We start from the raw sequence: 19,057 nt of genomic DNA, 5'->3' as shown, positions 1-19,057 counted from the left end.
TTGATGTCTGTGGAACCCAGATGCAAATTTTGACAAAGGTTCTGAATTGCATCAGCTTAGAAAAAGTCTACTAAACCATTGTGAATTAAGAGCGCTGGTGATTTATCCCATGCGGTAGTTCAACGCCTGCTATCTGCAGTTTGGTGACTTCAAAATACAAACATAATTTATTTCCCGGTAGGTTCTGGTTTCTGCTCTTGTTAAAAGGTAAAAATAGCAATAACACTAAGAAAACCGTGTCCCTTGTTAACAAGTAAGCTATGTCGGGGAATTTTTTTTGGGGGGGGGGCGGGGCACCGTAAAGGGGCTTTTGTCAACCCTGTGCTCCCCCATAGCAAGGCTCTGGCTACGCTTCTGCGTACACAAAAGTAGATCAAGTCATCTATGTTGAATGACGGGCAATTTAATGTCCGCTAGGTCAACTCATACCTAAGGCAGGCAGCATTTCGTAGAATTTTTTTCTATGGTGCTGTGGTGCAAAAAGATAAATCGGAAAAATACTGTTGTAGGCGTCCAACATATGTTTTGCACGCCAATTAGTAGTAAAGCAGACCCAGAAATATGCAACAAAGCAGCCATACGATCAGTTCACAGTCAGTTATGCGGGAGGCAGCCGGGTCAAGGCAGTAGTCGCTGACGGCGTGCGGGAGGAGGGCCCAAATAAAGAATAGATGACAAAAGGACCTTCATTCTGTGGCTTGGTATCTAAAGAAGAATCTCCAGTTTTATGGAGTTTTTTATTTTGTTTTCGGCAGTTTCAAGATCCTGACTCTTGAAAAGCAGCCAGCAAAATAAAGGTGCATGAAAAATCTGTCGCACCGTAAGCCATCGATTCACTTGCAAAATTATAACCAGCCTAAGTTGAGATCGTATTTTGGCATGTACCCTGTGGGGACTGATATCTCCTCAATGGCCCACCTGCTCGTGGAATCTCGGCTCCCCCGGAAGGACAATGTTGAAGTGGAAGAATAATTTTGGGAAGCTAGATAGCTTTATTTGCCGAATGACATTGATGAGTCGAGTAGGCAAGATTGTGAACCAGTGAGAAACAGCTCTAGATGCATATCTAGCATAGTAGCCATGACATTCGAATGAAGAGCGATGACAACCTCCATCTCTATCCCCTCGGTCACCGGGCTTGTTTTCCCGCAAAGTTCCTGAAGTTCGCCCTGAGTTTGCCACCTCCCCACACTTCTTGAAACGCCCCTACACCTATGCCCGTGGGTCATTCACTTTCGCTTACGGTTGTTATTGGTCGCCTGGAAACCCAGACGTCCAATTTGGTTGTGTTCTGAGTAGAAAAACTGCATTTGTTCAGCCGGCTGTGGGGGCCCTAGGGGCCCAAGGGGAGTCATGATCCGAACCTCCCCCCCCCCTGGATTCGCCCTGCTAGTGCCTACCGGGAACAATTGACGAGTGTGCTTGAGGGCTGAGGGTGATCCCGTAAACCTTCTGTAGTTTGAATATTTGCCACACAGGGTTTGACTGCACGGAAATAAAACAACTCTCTCTTACCCCACTCTTCCTGCCCTCTGCGCTGAGGAACGCAATCATGTTCGACATCGTTCCGAACTGAAAAACACCGTTGCATCATTTGTTTTTATTTCCAACACTGCCCCCTTCGCGGCATTTTTGCTTTTTCAGAGGTTGAAAAGCGTGCAATGCGCCATTTCTATATCCGGCATACCCTCGGATTTAGTAGCATTATTCGTTTGAGTTGGCAGCATTGCTGGTAAATCCCATTCAACTAGAACTTCCAGGATTATCCTGAGACATTTCGTCGGAAAAGTCTCTAGCGACTTGGAAACAAATATACACAATTATTTCGTGTACGTATCTTTGGGACAGACTTGGCGCAGCTAATACACAAGTGTTGGCTACCGCAATTTTCGCTTTCAAACTGTTCCGTCGTGCAGAGCTGTCTTTACTTACTTCACTTCTTAGCCTTGTAGGTTGGTATAATTGATATTTATATTCTGTTGGGGGGGGGGTTGATGATCCTGTCTGTCAGAAAACCATGCGAAAGACAGTGACTTCGGGTTTGAGGGAGCAGGAAGAAGTATACCTTTAAGCGACCAACAATTTCAACTCTGGGACACGGGACTGTTAACCATGCCTGCTTTCGTAACACGATTTTTAACCAGATTTGGCAATTTTATGTTTTATCCGTTAAAATTTGTATACGAGACAAATGGTGAGCTCACCAGACATGTCATTTGCTTAGTTTGTCCCATAATTTTGTTAATTTTTCACAAATTTGTTGCAGTGCCTGGTCTGGTCTGGTCTGGTCTGGTTATGTCTGGTCCAAAAAGATGCTGTCCATAGTTGACAGGATTGGTGACTGCCAAATGACTACTGTGGATATTGACTATATGTTTTAATGTAGGGAAACTCAGCTGCATAGTAATTGCCATATGATATGGAGGATGTTCAGGAGATAGCTGGACCTGACCATTTTTAAAGTGCAGCCAAAATCTCAAACATGAAGTCATTAAAGATGATTAATGAAACTTAAATGGAGGTCAGGCTTAGCTGGGTTGCTTTCATGGAATTAAGCATAGGTATTTGCAAACAACAGTGGCAAAATTTTGTATTTCCTGCCCCCTCTTAAAAAACCAAAGTACATCAGTTGTTTGATCTAGTGATTGTTGATGCATTGATGTGCATGAGTCCAAGACTTCTTTTGTTTGAGAGCCTTATGCTTGTTGAATTTTTGTTGTTTTTGTCACTGAACTCCTTTGCTCTGTTTTGCATTAAAAGGTCCCAGGAAAGTAAGGGCAAAGGTCAGCAATCAAAACATGGGTGGTACATAGCTTTTGGTGCTTGTCTTACTATTATGAAAATGGTGTTCTTTGATGTATTCTGTTTCAGTGTAATGACCTAAGATGTAAAAAAACAACAGCATTTGTGTCATGCTTGTGATATTATGTCCATGCCAACTAGTAATGTATGTCTTTGTTTGCCAGAGCATCTCTCACTGACCCCAGCTTTTGTAGCTTGGATTCTTATTTTCTGTTCTGTCTTTGTGGTGGAATTTTTCATTCCCATCCTAGTTCAAAAGCAATACTAGCTCACTGGTATTAGGGATAATTTAGTGGCATTTTGCTGCACTAGATATCAAGACTGTGTCTGTGCTGTTTGAGTTCCTGGTCAGGCCCCACCTTGAATATAGCAGTTGTATGTAGGTAAGAATGCATTGTTGAAGGCAGGATGCAGTAGAAACAGTACTGAGGAGGGAAACAAAGCTGGTCTGCAGTTTGCCACATGTAAAATATGATGAAGGGTCTGGGTGCTCAGGCTACCCAGCTTGTACTATCAATTTTGAGGAGACATGTTCATGGTGTACCTGGTAACCACAGGCAAGCCAAAAATCAAGTCTGAGAAATTGTTCCAGCATGACACAGGATAGCACAGCACTCGCAGACACCCCTGAAGCATAAGAAGTGTATTGCAAATAACCTACATGGTAACAAAACATTCTGTGCATGTGGGGCAAATGAATGGAATAATCTGCTCACTAAGGTTATTACACCTCCTAGTACCAATGCATTAAAAACTTTTTGGACATGCACTGGATGCATAGAAACTATCACACCAGGCCCAGATAGCTACAACATAAGTTCTGGGTATCATGATGTTAAAGGCACTTGAACTATCAGCAGGGAAACTCCAAGAACAGCACTGATAGGGATTCTTCAGGTCTTTTCAGACATGTACTTCCCAAATGATCTCTTCTTTTCTATTTGTAAGGCTAAGCTGGGATTTAGGCAGGCATCAGACACATTTTGAGTGCTGAATATACATAAATGGAATTTAGAGTTACATTTATGTCTGATATGATGTTTTTTCAGAGTTTATGACTGGAATTTTATGCTTATGCAATACATGGCTGTGGGGGGGAGGAGCCTAAATAGCTTTCAGTTTGGTGTGTCAATTTAAGTTGTTGATTGTATCACATGGATAAAGTGTGTCTTTCTGAAAGGTCCCCAGTTTTTTGTTTTTTTCACACTTATTACATCAGATGCTTACTATTTCATCAGTGATGCCATGTTTCTTCGAAATCTGTATGAAAAGCTCAGATTTTGTATTTGAAGTCTGCTCACCGAAGGTCATACACCTCCCAGCACAAAGCTACCCTGAGGGAGAAATGTCATTTATTCCCCTTCACTGCTAGGAATTTGATACATGCCACTTGGCTTCGTTTTTTCAACCATGTTTTTTGTAAATGTTTGCAACATGCATTAATGTCTTGAAAATGTTATGTGATAAATGCTACAAAATCCTTTAACACATTGTGAACAAAGAGATATGCTGGCATACGAATCCTATTATCCTGTGAGTAATGCAGCGGGACATATGACTTTGATTTCTCTCCTAATGCGAGACAATGGCCCTTTTGAGTCGCAATTTGCTTTGGGAATGGAAATATACGGATCAAACTTCAACCAGTGCGCTTCTCGGTAACAGGCCTTTGCCCGTTGGACCAATCAAGGTTTTTATTTGCATCAGTAGAGTTGCACACCATGGTTGTCATGACGACCGTGACCGTGACGACAGGAAAAAGCGTAGTGCAAAGTGTAAATTTTGCCTGCCAAGATATATCTAATAGATCATGTGTGCTGACATATATACACAATTGTTATGTAACAATCTGAATAGTCTAAAGTATCATTGCGACTCTAAGCTAGAAAGGTACCTTTGGCCTCCACTTTTTCTATTCACTGTAACAGATGTTGCTGTTGAACATGTAAGATTAGGAAACTTCTAGGAAATACATTTTGTTTGTCAAAATAAATAATGTTTTCATTCTAAAATCTGCCTAAAGCTCATTCTTTATTCTCAGGAATTGAATTAAACAATATCATTTCAGATCCTCATTCAATTCATTATCATATCACGTCGCCCAGAATCTGCTTTTCTTTTACACCTCTATTGACTTGGGACATTCTTAGCTGTGTAATAACTGATGAGAATGCATCGGTTTGCTTGATGCATGCATGCTTATTTTTTTGCGGAGTCAGCTTTTGTAGACAGGCAGGAAAGCCGTCTGGTTTTCCGGGCGCTGACATTGTTGGAAACTAACAAGCATGTTTGTGTTGCTAATGGTACATTTTCCGTCACAGGTCAGACATGGGAGCCCTATCTCTGAAGTGGTTGGCGCTAATGGTGATCACCGTGCAGACCACTGCTCTGGTGTTGGCCATGCGCTACTCGCGTGTCAATTCCTCAGGTGCGCCATACTTCGCAAGCACAGCAGTTTTGCTGACTGAGACCATCAAGTTCTGTGTGGTGTTGAACATTCTCTGGCTGGAAAATGGTAAGAGAACCATGTAGCAGTGCTGCGATTGCTTTGACTTGTTTCTCGTACATTAATCTGTGGAATCACTTGGCGAAGTTATTGTTCTTAATTACCTAACAATTATGAAGTTACCTACCAATTTTCTTCGGGTCTGCAATGGTTGGTCTGAAAACATGTATCTGGATTTGTTACGCCAGATTGCCAAAATGGATGACGGTGCATGGCTAGTGACGCGCAAATTCACTTCCCTGGCCTTACATGTCTGCAAATTCATTCGTTTTGACCCGCTGAATCCAGAACCTAAGGGCAAATAAATCCAGTGTTGTTCACAAAAATGATTGGTCCTATCTAATCGGACTTTTGAACTGTACACTGCTGACTGCAGTCTCAAACTTGAAGCGATACTATAGGTCATAAAAAGTCGCTATATGGACTGTAATTTGGCGGATTTGCCCCTTCAGGTGAGTTTTGAAAGTTGTATCTTCGGTGAACTATAAAAATAATGGAAAGCTTAACACGCGCCCGGGTTGCCGGCTGTATGCCCCTCGCTCGGGTGCGGAGAGGGTGGGGGGGGGGGGGGGGGGGAGGTGCTCATTTTTACCCCCGGAGATCCCGGAATTTTATGTAGCTTTTGTTAAGCTTAGCTTAAGCTCAAGTTGGATAGCCCTGGTCTAGCCCGTTCAAGCGCGTCGGTATTTAAAAAAAACTCACGTGAAGTGTCTCCATAATCGTTCCGCGCTCCGCATTCTTACTAGGCTTTTTGCGCATTCTTACGAAGCTCTGCATTGTACTTTATGATTCACCATAAAATGTACATTTCGCATCTCGCTTTAAGAGGGCAGGTCTGCCGAACTATAGTGAACTTTGTGGCATAATTATTACATTTCTTCGAGTTAGAGAATGCAGTCAGTCGTCTATGGTATGATACTGATGAAGATAAATAGTCTCAGGGAGGGTCTGCTATCAACAGTGGAACTTAAGTCATGCATTAGTAGATCCACATACACTCCTGCCAGTGGCACGAATATTGAATCTTGTAGCTGTTACGTTGTCATCGTATACCACACATTAGACTGCTAAAAACAAGAGTCTCACCACCTCGTGAACATTCCTCGGAATATGCATGACCGCGTTCCTCCGAATGTGAATAAAGATCGCTCCAGCAGCCGGACGCCATATTCCGTCACGCGACCGAGCCCGGGACAGCGCTGAATGCAACCGTCCGGCCAGGCGTGACACGGCACCGCCACTGGCAGTCGCCGGTCACCGAAGCCGGCTGTGAGCTCGAGCGCGCGTGTCGGACGCGCAGCTGAGCTTGTCTGTGCGCGCAGGGAGCTCTGACGTCTCAGACAGCTGCCGTGCTCCGGCGAGAGGTGCTGGGCCAGCCGTGGCACACCTTGCCTCTGGCCGTGCCCAGCTTTCCTGTACACCATCCAGAACAACCTGGTGTTTGTGGCGCTCACCTACCTGGACGCTCCGACATTCCAGGTAAGGGGAGTTGGGTGTGCAGATTCAGTATTGACGTGTGAAGTGAGTGCATCATTTTGCTTTCTATCTCGATTGTTTGGAGCGTAACCTGCATCCAGTTTACTCGTACACCTGCATCCAGTTTACTCGTGAACGCCATGATGTATGAGTCAGGCTGTATCATGCCCTGCAGGAATAGTTTGCCCCCCCCCCCCCCGAGGAAATAGAGTCGTTAGTAGAGTCATGAACACTTACTTTCTTGTATGCGTATTCGCGAAATGGTCAAACAAGCTCTACACCATATGACCAGGGCAACCGACGCACCCTAAAGCTCGAATCACCATCATCATCATCGTCAGGTCAAGCAAGCTCTTGAACTGACCTGAACATCTCTTGATGGTCAAACCAGGGCTTCTGGGACTGCATCTCCCATGACTTCATACAGGCGGAACCTTAGGATTACCAGCCGCTAAATGTAAATTTGAAGGCCGCAACAGCAATGTTGTAATGAAATTGTGGTTGAACACGTCCGGAGAAGTGGTATAACTGACGTTGGAATCTGGCCACGGGGATACCACTTCAGCGCGCGACACACGGGCTTTTGTCCTGGTATGAAGTCACTGCAGCATATGTTCATAAACGTGGATGGGAGGCCACATTTGGGAACCTTTGACCTTGATGTGCTGTGTTGAACTCATGGCCGTATTGTAGTACAAGGTGGTGTCGTAGCCGTAACCGGGGAGCCATCAAAACGTTCAAGATTGTAGCGTCCAGTGCTCATATCATCCAAGATCGCAACATCCAGCGTTCATAGCATTCAGCACGTGTCCAGTCCTGTGCCCATTAGCGGCGTTTATAGCGTCCAAGTGCGCAACATCTAAAGTCGTAACATCCAGCGTTTCTAGCATCCAGCTTTCACATCTAGGTTAGTTTATATTCATGCCGCTAGATGGCAGTACAGTAGCACATTTCTTTCGACTCCTGCTGCGATTTCCGTCTTTTGTAACGGATGTCATAGTCAACTTGGCATTCCACCGATGATCACGTGATAGGTACAGTGGAGCGTTATTACCATGAATCACCTGGACGCCTGGTGACCATGTCCGGCCCGGGCGCAGTCGCGCCTCGGGGCTCGCCGGCAGGCTGAGCGCGGGCGCGCCGGCCGGAGACGTGGCAGCCGGCGCGGGCTGGGCCGGGGCCGCTGCACCCGCGAGGCAGGCTCTCCCGCCCCACCGCTGCTACCTGGCCCCATATACACACTCGGTTGCTCAGGGGCCCTTCATATTGGCGTTGGGTTCTTTCCGCTTATTAGGAGGACCCTGCGCTGTTGCTGGAGCCCATGTAAGGTAACGCACCGAAGCATTCGATGCTCAGGGGCCCTCTGCATCGATCAATGGCTCTTTCCCTTTCAGTTCATTTGCTGAAGATCCTTTTCTTGTCATAGCCCTCTCTGTTAACCTGCCCGGGCACCCTTGATCACGCAGGGGCACTCATTCGTGCACACTGGTCCTGGTTATTCTCCATTTTCTCAGAGGATCCTGTGCTCTGGCCGGACCTTTTATGTTAGCCTGCGGGGGACTCCCGATCATTCAGGGTCTCCACCGTCTTGGTGTTACATTCTCGCTTGCTATGAGTACCCTTCACTGTTGACGGAAGCCTCTTTGTTGGCCTGCCGCTGCAGCTTCGATTGCTCAGGTGCCATCCCTATTGGCCTTGGATTTTCCTAGATTACAGGAGGACCCACTCCGCTGAGAGGTACAAAATCTTGATGACTTTTATCGGGCTTGACGTCTTACCGACTGCTGAATGAATTTGCGCCGGATGCCCATTACGCCGAGGAGCATGTACGTGTGTTTGTCGAACGCAGTTCTACGCGCCGTCGACGTCACACATATGATTTCGTGGGTTATTGAGTTTTTGACGGTTTCTTATACTTGAACATTACGTTTAATACATTTAAATGCCATGATATGTTCACTTCTTTGCAATATCCAGAGCAAAACTCTGCATTAGTCATCAGCTATCAGCTGATCAGCTATCAGCTGATGACATCAACTAGCCGGCTAGCCGTATATGATCTAGGAATCAAATTTGCGCTTCCTTTTGATGGTGTTTTTGCAGTTGATTTCAGTGCATTTTGCCATCTTTTCTCTGAAATACTTAACCCCAAAATGACATGACCCACCATGATCGTGAGAAAATTAACAAGCTCCATGTATTTGCGCACGTTGCACTCCTGGTTTTCTAGTGCGCCGCAAAGTAAGACAGATTCCTGCATACAAGTTGCAAATATAGTTATTGCGAAACCTCTGGAAAATAAAAGCCATGATGTTCCGGTGATGAAGTTTGCTGGTACTCCCTTGTGGAACAGGTTGATTCAGGATTTCGCCACGGAAAAGGCACACCTATTATGGTGGCCATGGATTTTGATCTCTTTTTAAAACCAAAGCCTTGGGAAGTTTGAGTCGCCCTCTTCGACAAAGGGTCTCTTTAAAAGAACGGTCATGGTGCCCTGAGATGAGAGTTAGGGGCCAATCCAGGATTTTTTTGCAGGGTGGGAGGCGCAACATTACTGTGTCCCTGAAATTTGGTGCCGTTGGAGAACGAAGGTTTTGGGGCCGGTTATTGTGTCCCGGGTTTTAGTACCTCACGAAAATGAACTTAGGTGGTCAGCTGTGGTGTCCCTAAAATGTTGGTGTCTTGAAAATAAAGGTTACGTGAATCCGAAATGAGGATTTCGGTTCCCCATCACCATGATACTTGTGTTATCCCTCGCCCCAAGGGGACGGGGAAGCAACGATCCCATTCCCCGCACCCCTACCCCCCCCCCCCCCCCCCGCCACCCCACCACTCTGGTTCCGTCATTGGTTGAGGTCGGTTGATAAGACACGCCTCCCCGCCTCAATGCGTAGCTCATTATTTTCTCGATTATCATTCGGCTCCATGCGTAGGCCCCAGTTATGTCGCTTTTTCGCGTGGGTCTGAGTATATACCGTGTTGTGTTTATGACCGCAAAGTCCCATTCAGTGTTCCGAAAAGTGTTATTTGTGCATGTCATGTAGCTGGCACCTCCTTCGCACGAGACATGCGTGTACTTGGCCATGCTGCCTCTAAACTTACCCCACCCAGGCTCTAAGCGCATGTTTCCTTCAAGTCAACAGATACCGACCAATAGCTCATGTACGCACGCGAACGGATACGCACGCCGTGTTGCTACATACGGTCCGCTGCTAGACGCCTATTTTCTTCTCTGTCGCGTCTCCCGTTTCAAGGGCATTTACAATAAGCACCGCAAAAAGTACTCTTTGCTGCTCTTACCCTGAGCGCACGGTGTACCTACCTCCGTAACCAAAGGCCTAGGCAAAACGTTGAAGCAAACCGTACATCCTTAAAAAGGCTATTGTTATCACATCCATATTATATATATACCTGTGTACCATGGGTATATTCCTTCGGTATTATGCGAAGTCGGGTTCATGGCAGTCTGGACTACGCAGTTACGGCCCATCGGTTGCCCTGGCGGATCTCCTGATCGTTCGCGCCATTTTCGTCCGCGCCAAGCCAGCCCGTCGTCAAGGTGTGTTGTCTAGAGCATGGATGAAAATGTTCTAACTGGTCGGGTCGGGAACGGTTCTTGCTTTGAGTTTCTCAAGCGCCGTAATCGTCCACCGCCGGACCACAGACAGGTCACGACTTGTCGCGTGGGACTTGGTTTTTGGAGGCGGGGTCAGTGTGAGGTCAAGCAAAAGGCCAGTAGATGTGGAAGGAGCCAAACATTGTCTCACACTGTTGCAATTATCAGCAAAATAAGGATTATCTTTCCACGGGACACCATTGCCGATATCCAATGCAGCAATAGCATAACGTGCAAAACACAGCGAGAGTAGGTGCTTACATATGCGTACGACAATACACTTACACATACACCATCAACCACATTTCTGGGCATTGCATTATATGAGCTCACACATTCGCACGCAAATTGCTGGGTTACACATATCTCCCATCATGTAACTCCGTTCATAACTCGGCGAGATATAACGTAGGCTGGAAAAACGCGAGAAGAAACACAAACGCACAGTATGCTGTTATCTGAACCAGGACATGCATCAGAGAAAACCTGCCGCCGCTTGAAGTGGCGGGACCTGCCGCCACTCTGCTACCTGCTGGCGACGTATCCGCTAAATACCTACCATAGCATAACACGCTAACGTTTGTCGCGGTGTTGCTATGTGCGGACGGCTGCTAGTCGCCTAACACCTGCACTATTGCGTCTCCCGTTTCAAGAGCATTTTTAACATGCAGCACACACACACTGGGCTTGCCGTAAGCTTTCTGTGTGCTCCTGCATACAGTACCGAAGGACTAACGGAGCGATGAAAGGAGCTGAGCATATTTGAAACTATCATGATCATTTCCACATTGCATACCCCTTTCTTTCTCATATTTCCCGCGGTCTCATGCGTGCACTGCAGCCTGTCTGACGCGGTAACAGGGATCGTTAGCCTTGGTCGATCACGGGATAATAGGGTCGATGGGCTAATCGTTCGGCCTATTTTCATTCCCGCCAACCTGCCTGTCGCCAAGCGCGTGCGAATGGTCTGGCGCGTCAATGAAAAAGTTGTATTTGCCCGAACGGGGAAAGTTTGTCAAGCATCGGATCCTCTCGGCACCAGCCCACGGACAGATCACAACTTGTTGAGAGGGGGTTGGTCTTTAAGGACGGGCTCAGCGTGAGGTCGAGCCAGGAGCAAGCAAATATGGAAGGAAGCAAACAGTGTTTTGCCTGTATTGCCCGCCATGGCTTCAGTTAATATTTATAGCAAAACGGTGATTTTCGTTTCACAAGAGTTGTCGCCAATACCCGGCGTACCAATAGCATGACGTTTAGCACTCGCCATGATAGGTGGCGATTATGGCACGTGTTTTGGCATGAAAACGTGTTCCTAGATCCTCGGGTTTCGGAGCAGCGGCAGTCTGTGATAAACACTCCATGGCGATCTACGGATGGCTCGGGCGACGGGCGGCAGCAGAATTGTACTACAGAATGTGCTCAGGATCGAACTAGACACACGCCAATTTAAGTTTCATGTCGCCAAAAGGCATGGTCTCGTAAAGTTAAAAACTGCGGTTTTCAGGAAAATTCTACTTCTGGCCTGCCAACAACGTGAAAGCTAGGACCAATTGTGAGATCGTGTTCAGAATAAAATGATTGTGTTCTCGGCTAAGCTACTTATCTGTTAGTTTGGCAACGCCAGGGGAAGGGTCGCATTAACCCCTTGTCCGCCTTTCAGTCCGAGGCATGCAAAACGGTAAATCAGGACCAGAGTTAAAAAATGCAGCTAGCATAGGGATTTACGCATACACAGCACACACACATACAGAATGGATATTACTGTCAGCCACATATTTTCTGAGCATACCATAACATGAATCCACACTTTTGCGCTCCGTTCTGTGGGTGCCAAAGCTCTCCCGTTATATCACCCCGATCATAACTCTGCCAGATGTTCTGGAGGCTAGAAAATCTTCACAAGAAATAGAAAATTACACCATATGCAGTCATCTTCAGCGAAACGTGCATCTAAAAACTTGTCGTCAATCGCGAGTACATATATATATATATATATATATATATATATATATATATATATATATATTTATATATATGCATGTAAGTATTGGGTATGTGAGTATTTTCGAGATATGATTATTTTTGAAGATGTATTCGTATTGCCCTGCCATGAGGCTGTCGTAAGTGAACGAGGACACGCACGGAAGCTAATTTCCTACAACAAATCCGATCGCCTTAAGACACAAAAGCCCTTTGTCTTAAGTGGGTTCTGGACCACTGCTTGGTGCGAAATCTGATGCATGCATTAGCCGCATGCCCAGTGATAGGCAAATGTAAGGATACACGCATATATATATATATATATATATATATATATATATATATATATATATTCCACGACCACCGTGCAGCTTCTGCCAAGTAGCCACCTATCTTCCATGCCACGAGCCAGAGAGTAAAGTTTTGAATTCTTTAATACGCCTGCTGCCAAGACGTGCTGACGCTGCAAAGTTTGCGTGCATAAACAAAACGCTGTCCATGTCCATGCTCAGTGGTTTAAACTGGGCTGCACTGTACCTTATGTCGTTACTCGTCGACATAGACGAGCGAATTTGGTAACGATGGCGATCTAAAGGGCAACATCCAAATCAATATGTTAAGGGTTGCGAGGAAGTGGGACAGTATCCCATCCCCTGGATCTCACGCACACTGGATATTTTGAGCGCTAGTTATGAACCTTTAAGGCTGTGCGCTTGAATGTTCTGTTTGTCCTGTGTCCAGGGACATTGAACAATTCTGGATGTTGTGAACTCTGGATGCTGCGATTCTGGACGTTCTGGCCATTGGACGTTATGAGCTCTGAATGTTTTAATTCACATCCTTTCAACAATGTATCTGCTTATGCCTAAAACTTATCTCTTGGTATTGGAACCAGTTAGTTTAGATTTGACTACGTTTAGGGTATCTTTCAAGTACGATGTCATGAACGATGACGACACCTGGATGGCATTGACATATGTTGCTATGCATTGTGTAGGCCCGTGGGTCCCAGCCGTTGACTCTGTATGACCCGTTTACTGCATGCATATTTAGCCAAAGCACAAGCCCGCTGTACAGGGTAGGTCATAAATTACGTTCCCCATTTTTAACATGTTTTCAACGTCTTCACCCTGGCTACGCACTGGTCACTAGGCGGCTTCCCTTCCCGTGAGTCGCGCTGTGTTAAGGATAACGTCTCAAGAGGATGACGTCTATCCACCCCTAGTTGAGCTACGGGTGCTAAACAAAAAGCTACGTGTTGCTTGTCATGAGAGGCGGGTAACGTTATTTACCTTCTTAGCATGATTACCAAACGCATCAAAACGTAATGGTCTCATCAAAACTTCAAAACTCTCCCCTGTTACATTTACGTAGCGTGTAACTTCAGAGCCTCACTCCCCTCCCGCCCCCTTCTCCATGCGTAACCTAAGTTATGCATGGTATCCTATTGGTGAACAAGAGGTCGAATGCCTGCAGCGTCCATCGGCGCGAGCCGATGGCTGGACGGTTGGACAGATGTTCCCAACCGTTCGACTGATGTTTCCTTGTGGGGACTTGATGTCGCTGACTGGCCGCCTGCCAGGTGTCGTACCAGCTCAAGATCCTGGTGACAGCCCTGATGTCGTCGGTGATGCTGAAGCGGCGCGTGCGACCGCTGCAGTGGCTGGCGTTGCTGACGCTGGTGGTCGGTGTTTGTCTTGTGCAGGTGAGCCAGGTGCTCCCATGCAGATGAGCCGGGAGCTCTCGTGCGGATGAGCCAGGAGCCCTCGTGCACATGTGCCAGGGGTTCGCATGCAGGTGTGCCAGGCGCTCACATGCAGATGTGCGAGGAGCTCTCGTGCATATGTGCGAGGAGTTCTCTTGCGGATGAACGATGAGCTGTGGTGCACATGTGCCAGGAGCTCGCATGCAGATGCGAGGAGCTCTCGTGCAGATGTGCCAGCAGTTCTCGTGCGGATGAGCCAGGAGTTCCCGTGCAGATGTGCCAGGACCTCTCATGCCGATAAGCGAGGAGCTCTCGTGCAGATGTGCCAGGAGCTTTCATGCGGATGTGCCAGGAGGCTCTCATGCAGATGCGCCAGCTCTCGTGCAGGTGCGCCAAAAGATATCATGTAGACGTGGCGGGAGCTCACATGTAGTTGTGCCAGGGGCTCTCATGCAGATGTCTCATGTAGGCGGCTTTTTGTCAAGACAAGGTGCGTTTTAAAATTATGTAAAGCTCACGTTGTCATTTCGGGTTTCACCACGCACTCGCTCCTCTATCACCTTTGCCGGCGTTACGGATGGTCAGCCGTCCGGGGTCATGCTAATGACCCACTGAATTGCATCCTAGCCCGCTGCACGGTTCAGCCATTCGTAGTCGTAGAAAACGCCTGTTTGTAAGTAGATACGGTATGATATACATACTTAAGCCTGGTTATTCTTTCCAAACCGATCTGGTGGCCGATCTGTATCATCCAATGCGCGTCTATGACTGACAAAGGATCTCTCCGACAGATGTTATATATATATATATATATATATATATATATAATATATATATATCTGTGTGTGTGTGTGTGTGTGGTGTGTGTGTGTGTGGTGTGTTGTGTGTGTGTGTGTGTGTGTGTGTTGTGTGTTGTGTGTGGTGTGTGTGTGTGTGTGTGTGTGTGTGTGTGTGTGTGTGTGGTGTGTTGTGTGTGTGTGTGTGTGTGTGTGTGGGTGTGTGTGTGTGCGCGTGCGTGCGTGCGTGCGTGCGTGCGTGCGTGCGTGCGTGCGTGCGTGCGTGATAAACATGATAGTAGTGACACAATAATTGCAGCCTCGTTATCGTCAGAAATTGTTTTCGTGCCGGCAATGCGGCGCTGACGCAACACGCGGTGTGCCCGTCAGCTGGACCGAGCGGATGGCGCAGCGGCTTCGCCCCGCGGCCCCAACAACTACCCGCTTGGTCTGCTGGCAGTGCTGACGCTCTGCTTGTCAAGTGGATACGCCGGCGTCTATTTTGAGCGCCTGCTGAAGCAGGGCGGTCAGCAGCCGCTTTCTGTCCGTAACGTGCAGCTGGGTGAGTGGCCTGCGCCGGCAGTCTGCCTTCCCTGCATGTGCTCTCGGTTTGTTTCGGTGTATTGATCCCCTCTGCGTTCTTTCCTGACGGTTTCTTGGTCAGTTGTAATGCGTGAGCCTTCTTTATTCAGTTGTATGTGTTTGCTTTGTGCTTCCCGCATGAGTCGCTTCGCAACGTTGTTTTGCCCTCTGCTGGGTGTTCTGTACGCTCGCGTTCGTCGACCACACCTGGTGTGCGCGTTTGCGCTCCGTTTGGCGCTGTTAGCGCGTCCCCGCAGGTAGTAGCACACGTCTCCGCTGGCAGCCGTGTTTTCGCTGCCCTTCGGCGCGTCTGATGATTGGCCCCCGCTGGCAGCCGTTGTGCTCGGTGCCGTTCAGCGCGGCTAATGTGTGGCCCCGCTGGCAGCCGTGTTCTCGGTGCCGTTCAGCGCGGCTTAAGTGCGACCCCGCTGACAGCCGTGTTCTCGGTGCCGTTCAGCGCGGCTAATGTGCGACCCCACTGGTAGCCGTGTTCTCGGTGCCGTTCAGCGCGGCTAAAGTGCGACCCCGCTGACAGCCGTGTTCTCGGTGCCGTTCAGCGCGACTGACGTGCAGTCCCGCTGGCAACCGTGTTCTCACTGCCCTTCGGCGCGGCTAATGTGCGGCCCCGCTGGCAGCCGTGTTCTCGGTGCCGTTCAGCGCGGACTAACGCGCAGTCCCGCTGGCAGCCGTGTTCTCGGTGCCGTTCAGCGCGACTAACGCGCTGTCCCGCTGGCAAGCCGTGTTCTCGGTGCCGTTCAGCGCGACTAACGCGCAAGTCCCGCTGGCAGCCGTGTTCTCGGTGCCATTCAGCGCGGCGGCGGTGGTGCTGAACGATGGCGCCGCCATCGCCAGGCTCGGCTTCTTCTGCGGCTATACGCGGTACACTTGGACGGTGGTGGTGTTGCAGGTGAGCTCAGCGCCAGCCGATGGCTCCGGTCAGCTCTCTGTATGGGCGCCATATGACCAACGTAATCGGTGCGCCCCAAAGCCCAAATCATCATCATCATCATCGGTCAGCTCTCTGTGATGTCTAGCGGACGGGGCGGCTCGCGCCGTCTGACACCTTGGCGAGCTGGCGTGTGGGTGGTGACGACAGCATACCGCGATCATTGCATTTGTCAGTCAGCGCGTTACGAATGGAGTTCGGTGGTGTCGGTGATCTGGCTTCAAATAAAAACAAAGTTTGCCCGTTCACACCGCAGCTTCGTTGCTGCGTACATTCTGCACGAAATATGTACAGTAGTGACGTCCTGGTACTCAGACATTTCTCGTGATTCCTATTCGGCTGATTATTTCATGAAGCCATTGCTGTGGCCGATCACATGACGCGCAGATGCTTGGTTTGGCCATTATGTCTGGGTCAGAGCTGAAGCTTCTCGACGGCGTGTCGGGTGTTTTGGCCGCCTGAGGCTCGACTCCACACGTTCGGTGACGGCTCGCGGTCGGCTGCTGCTCCGCAGGCGCTGGGCGGCCTGGCCGTCTCCGCCACCGTCAAGTACGCCGACAACATCCTCAAGGGCTTCGCCACCTCGATCTCGATCGTGCTGTCCGCGCTGTTCTCGTGGGCGTACCTGGGGGATGTGCGCCTGAGCGCGCTGTTCGGGGTGGGCGCGCTGCTGGTGGTGGCCGCCACCTTCCTGTACGGCTACAGCCCGCCGCCGCCGCGCTCCAAGATAGAGTAGCGCCGCAGCCAACGTCTGCGCCCAGCGCCGGAGGCTGCCGTCACCAGCGCCGCAGCCACCGTCTACTCCCGGAGCCGGAGGCTTCCGTCACCAGCGCCGCAGCCACCGCCTGCGCCCAGCGCTGGAGGCTGCCGTCACCAGCGCCGCAGCCACCGTCTACTCCCGGCGCCGGAGGCTGCCGTCACCAGCGCCGCAGCCACCGCCTGCGCCCAGCGCCGGAGGCTGCCGTCACCAGCGCCGCAGCCACCGGCGCCAGAGGCTTCAGTCTCCAGCGCCGCAACCAATCCAGGGGTATCTGTGCCAACGCGATTGTTTTAGTATAAGGTAGACTTCTGCTCTTGTGTCCGCCTGTGGTGTGCAGGGTGTGGAGGGAAGGACTGTGGCCGCCGTGTATCAACGGCCAGTGTTTGAATTACAGCAGAGAGCTCAGAAGCAGAACCTGCCGATTATTGTTTTGCATCATGTAGTCATCCGTCTGACAATGCCAGTTCTACGATTTGATTTCTAGTGCTCGCCGGCTTCGATGATTTCACCACATTTGACAACGTAAGTGAGTGCTGTCTCCGATCTATTGGGGAAGGGGGAGGGGGCTGTCGTGTGGGAGCCTCCGACTTATGAGAAACTGACGGTGGTCCTGTTTTCAGTTTACTCTCGCTACATAGGGTATTTAAAGTTTCTTTTGATGGTCGAATCTGAGGATAGGACGGAGGACTGTGATACTGAGGCCAGCTGGTGACCAGGCCAGCACTGTCGTCCCTCACCGCACCCGGGCCGCGTTACCCCCTGACCGCGGCCGCAGATACAGATGTCTCTTCGACGTCCTGGCCGCGGTCAGGTGTCGCTTTGACCTCCTGGCTGCGGCCAGTTGCCGGTCTGACCTGACTGCGGCCAGACTCCGTGTCGGTTTGAGCGGGAGCGGCGCTGGCCGCCAATATCGTGAGTAGCCGTGCCGCGCGCCGTGTCCCGTGCTGTCGTGCGGCGTGTCCGCGAGTGTACGCCCGCCCTCGCGCTGTCGTAGTCCTCCCCTCCCCCCCCCCCCCCCCCCCCCCCCCCCCCCCCCCCGGCCCCCTCCCCTGCCTCCGCCGACGGCCGACCATGCGTCGAGGGATGGCCAGCCGGCCGCCGATGGGCACGGACCCGGGCCCGAGGCAGCTCGCGCTTTCGGATTGAACCAGTCTGGACGGGTACAAATCAAACACGGGTGGGCGCTTGCCTCTCGTATTATCAGGGACGTCCTGATGTCCTGGTATACCAGTATGTAGGTGACTCGAGGAGCGAAGCCGCGCTGATCACTCCTGGAGCATTGCGGCTCGTAGTTTTCGGGTCGGTGCGTTGACTGGACGTGAAGAGTACGGTGATATGGATGTTTCTCTGGATATATGTATTTTGGGTTTAGCTGAGCCGGTTTTTTGCCTGAACTCAAATGACACAAGAGGCTAGATCTTGCATTGCAAGAAAGATGTGCACGCGCTGTTATAGTGTTTTCGAAACTTCAGATTCACTGTTTCGCCGGAAAGTTTACACATGAGGATATCCGGTGACTGTAAGTAACAAAGTACATAAGTTATCTGCAGTTTGTAAACAAGCAGTCTACCTGTAAACTTTTATGGACATTGACATCTGTGATGGCTCTTTCAGCTCTCCGTATCTGAGCCGAATTGGAAAATCTTTACATAGCAAAAAACGCTGTTTCATCACATGATTCAGGTCTGCAGCCATGTAACTTAGTTAACTTTATTTACGCGATAAGCACCACTTGCAAACATACCTGGCACAGAGCACGCGTCCCTACGCCCTCTGTAGAAACAGTAATGGCTACCCAATCGCTTCTGACCTTTAGGTAATGTATTCGTGCGCAGAATTCGTCACGGTTTTTCCTGTCAGGATTTTGCTCGCGTCGCATCGAAGCAGTAATATCGCATTTAGAGGGGT

The 19,057-nt window shown here is 49.3% G+C and overlaps 1 pseudogene; it reads left to right on the top strand.

The window, feature by feature from the left end:
- The first annotated feature begins 1,922 nt into the window (after positions 1 to 1,922).
- Positions 1,923 to 17,204, top strand: LOC119107950 (UDP-N-acetylglucosamine transporter-like; annotated as a pseudogene).
- Positions 17,205 to 19,057: the final 1,853 nt, after the last annotated feature.

The sequence above is a fragment of the Pollicipes pollicipes genome, unplaced genomic scaffold (genome assembly GCF_011947565.3).
Source record: "Pollicipes pollicipes isolate AB1234 unplaced genomic scaffold, Ppol_2.1 Scaffold_6686;HRSCAF=7923_pilon_pilon_pilon, whole genome shotgun sequence".
NCBI lineage: Eukaryota > Metazoa > Arthropoda > Thecostraca > Pollicipedomorpha > Pollicipedidae > Pollicipes > Pollicipes pollicipes.
The sequence above is the reverse complement of the archived record's forward strand: the minus strand, read 5'-3'. Positions and strand labels throughout refer to the sequence as shown.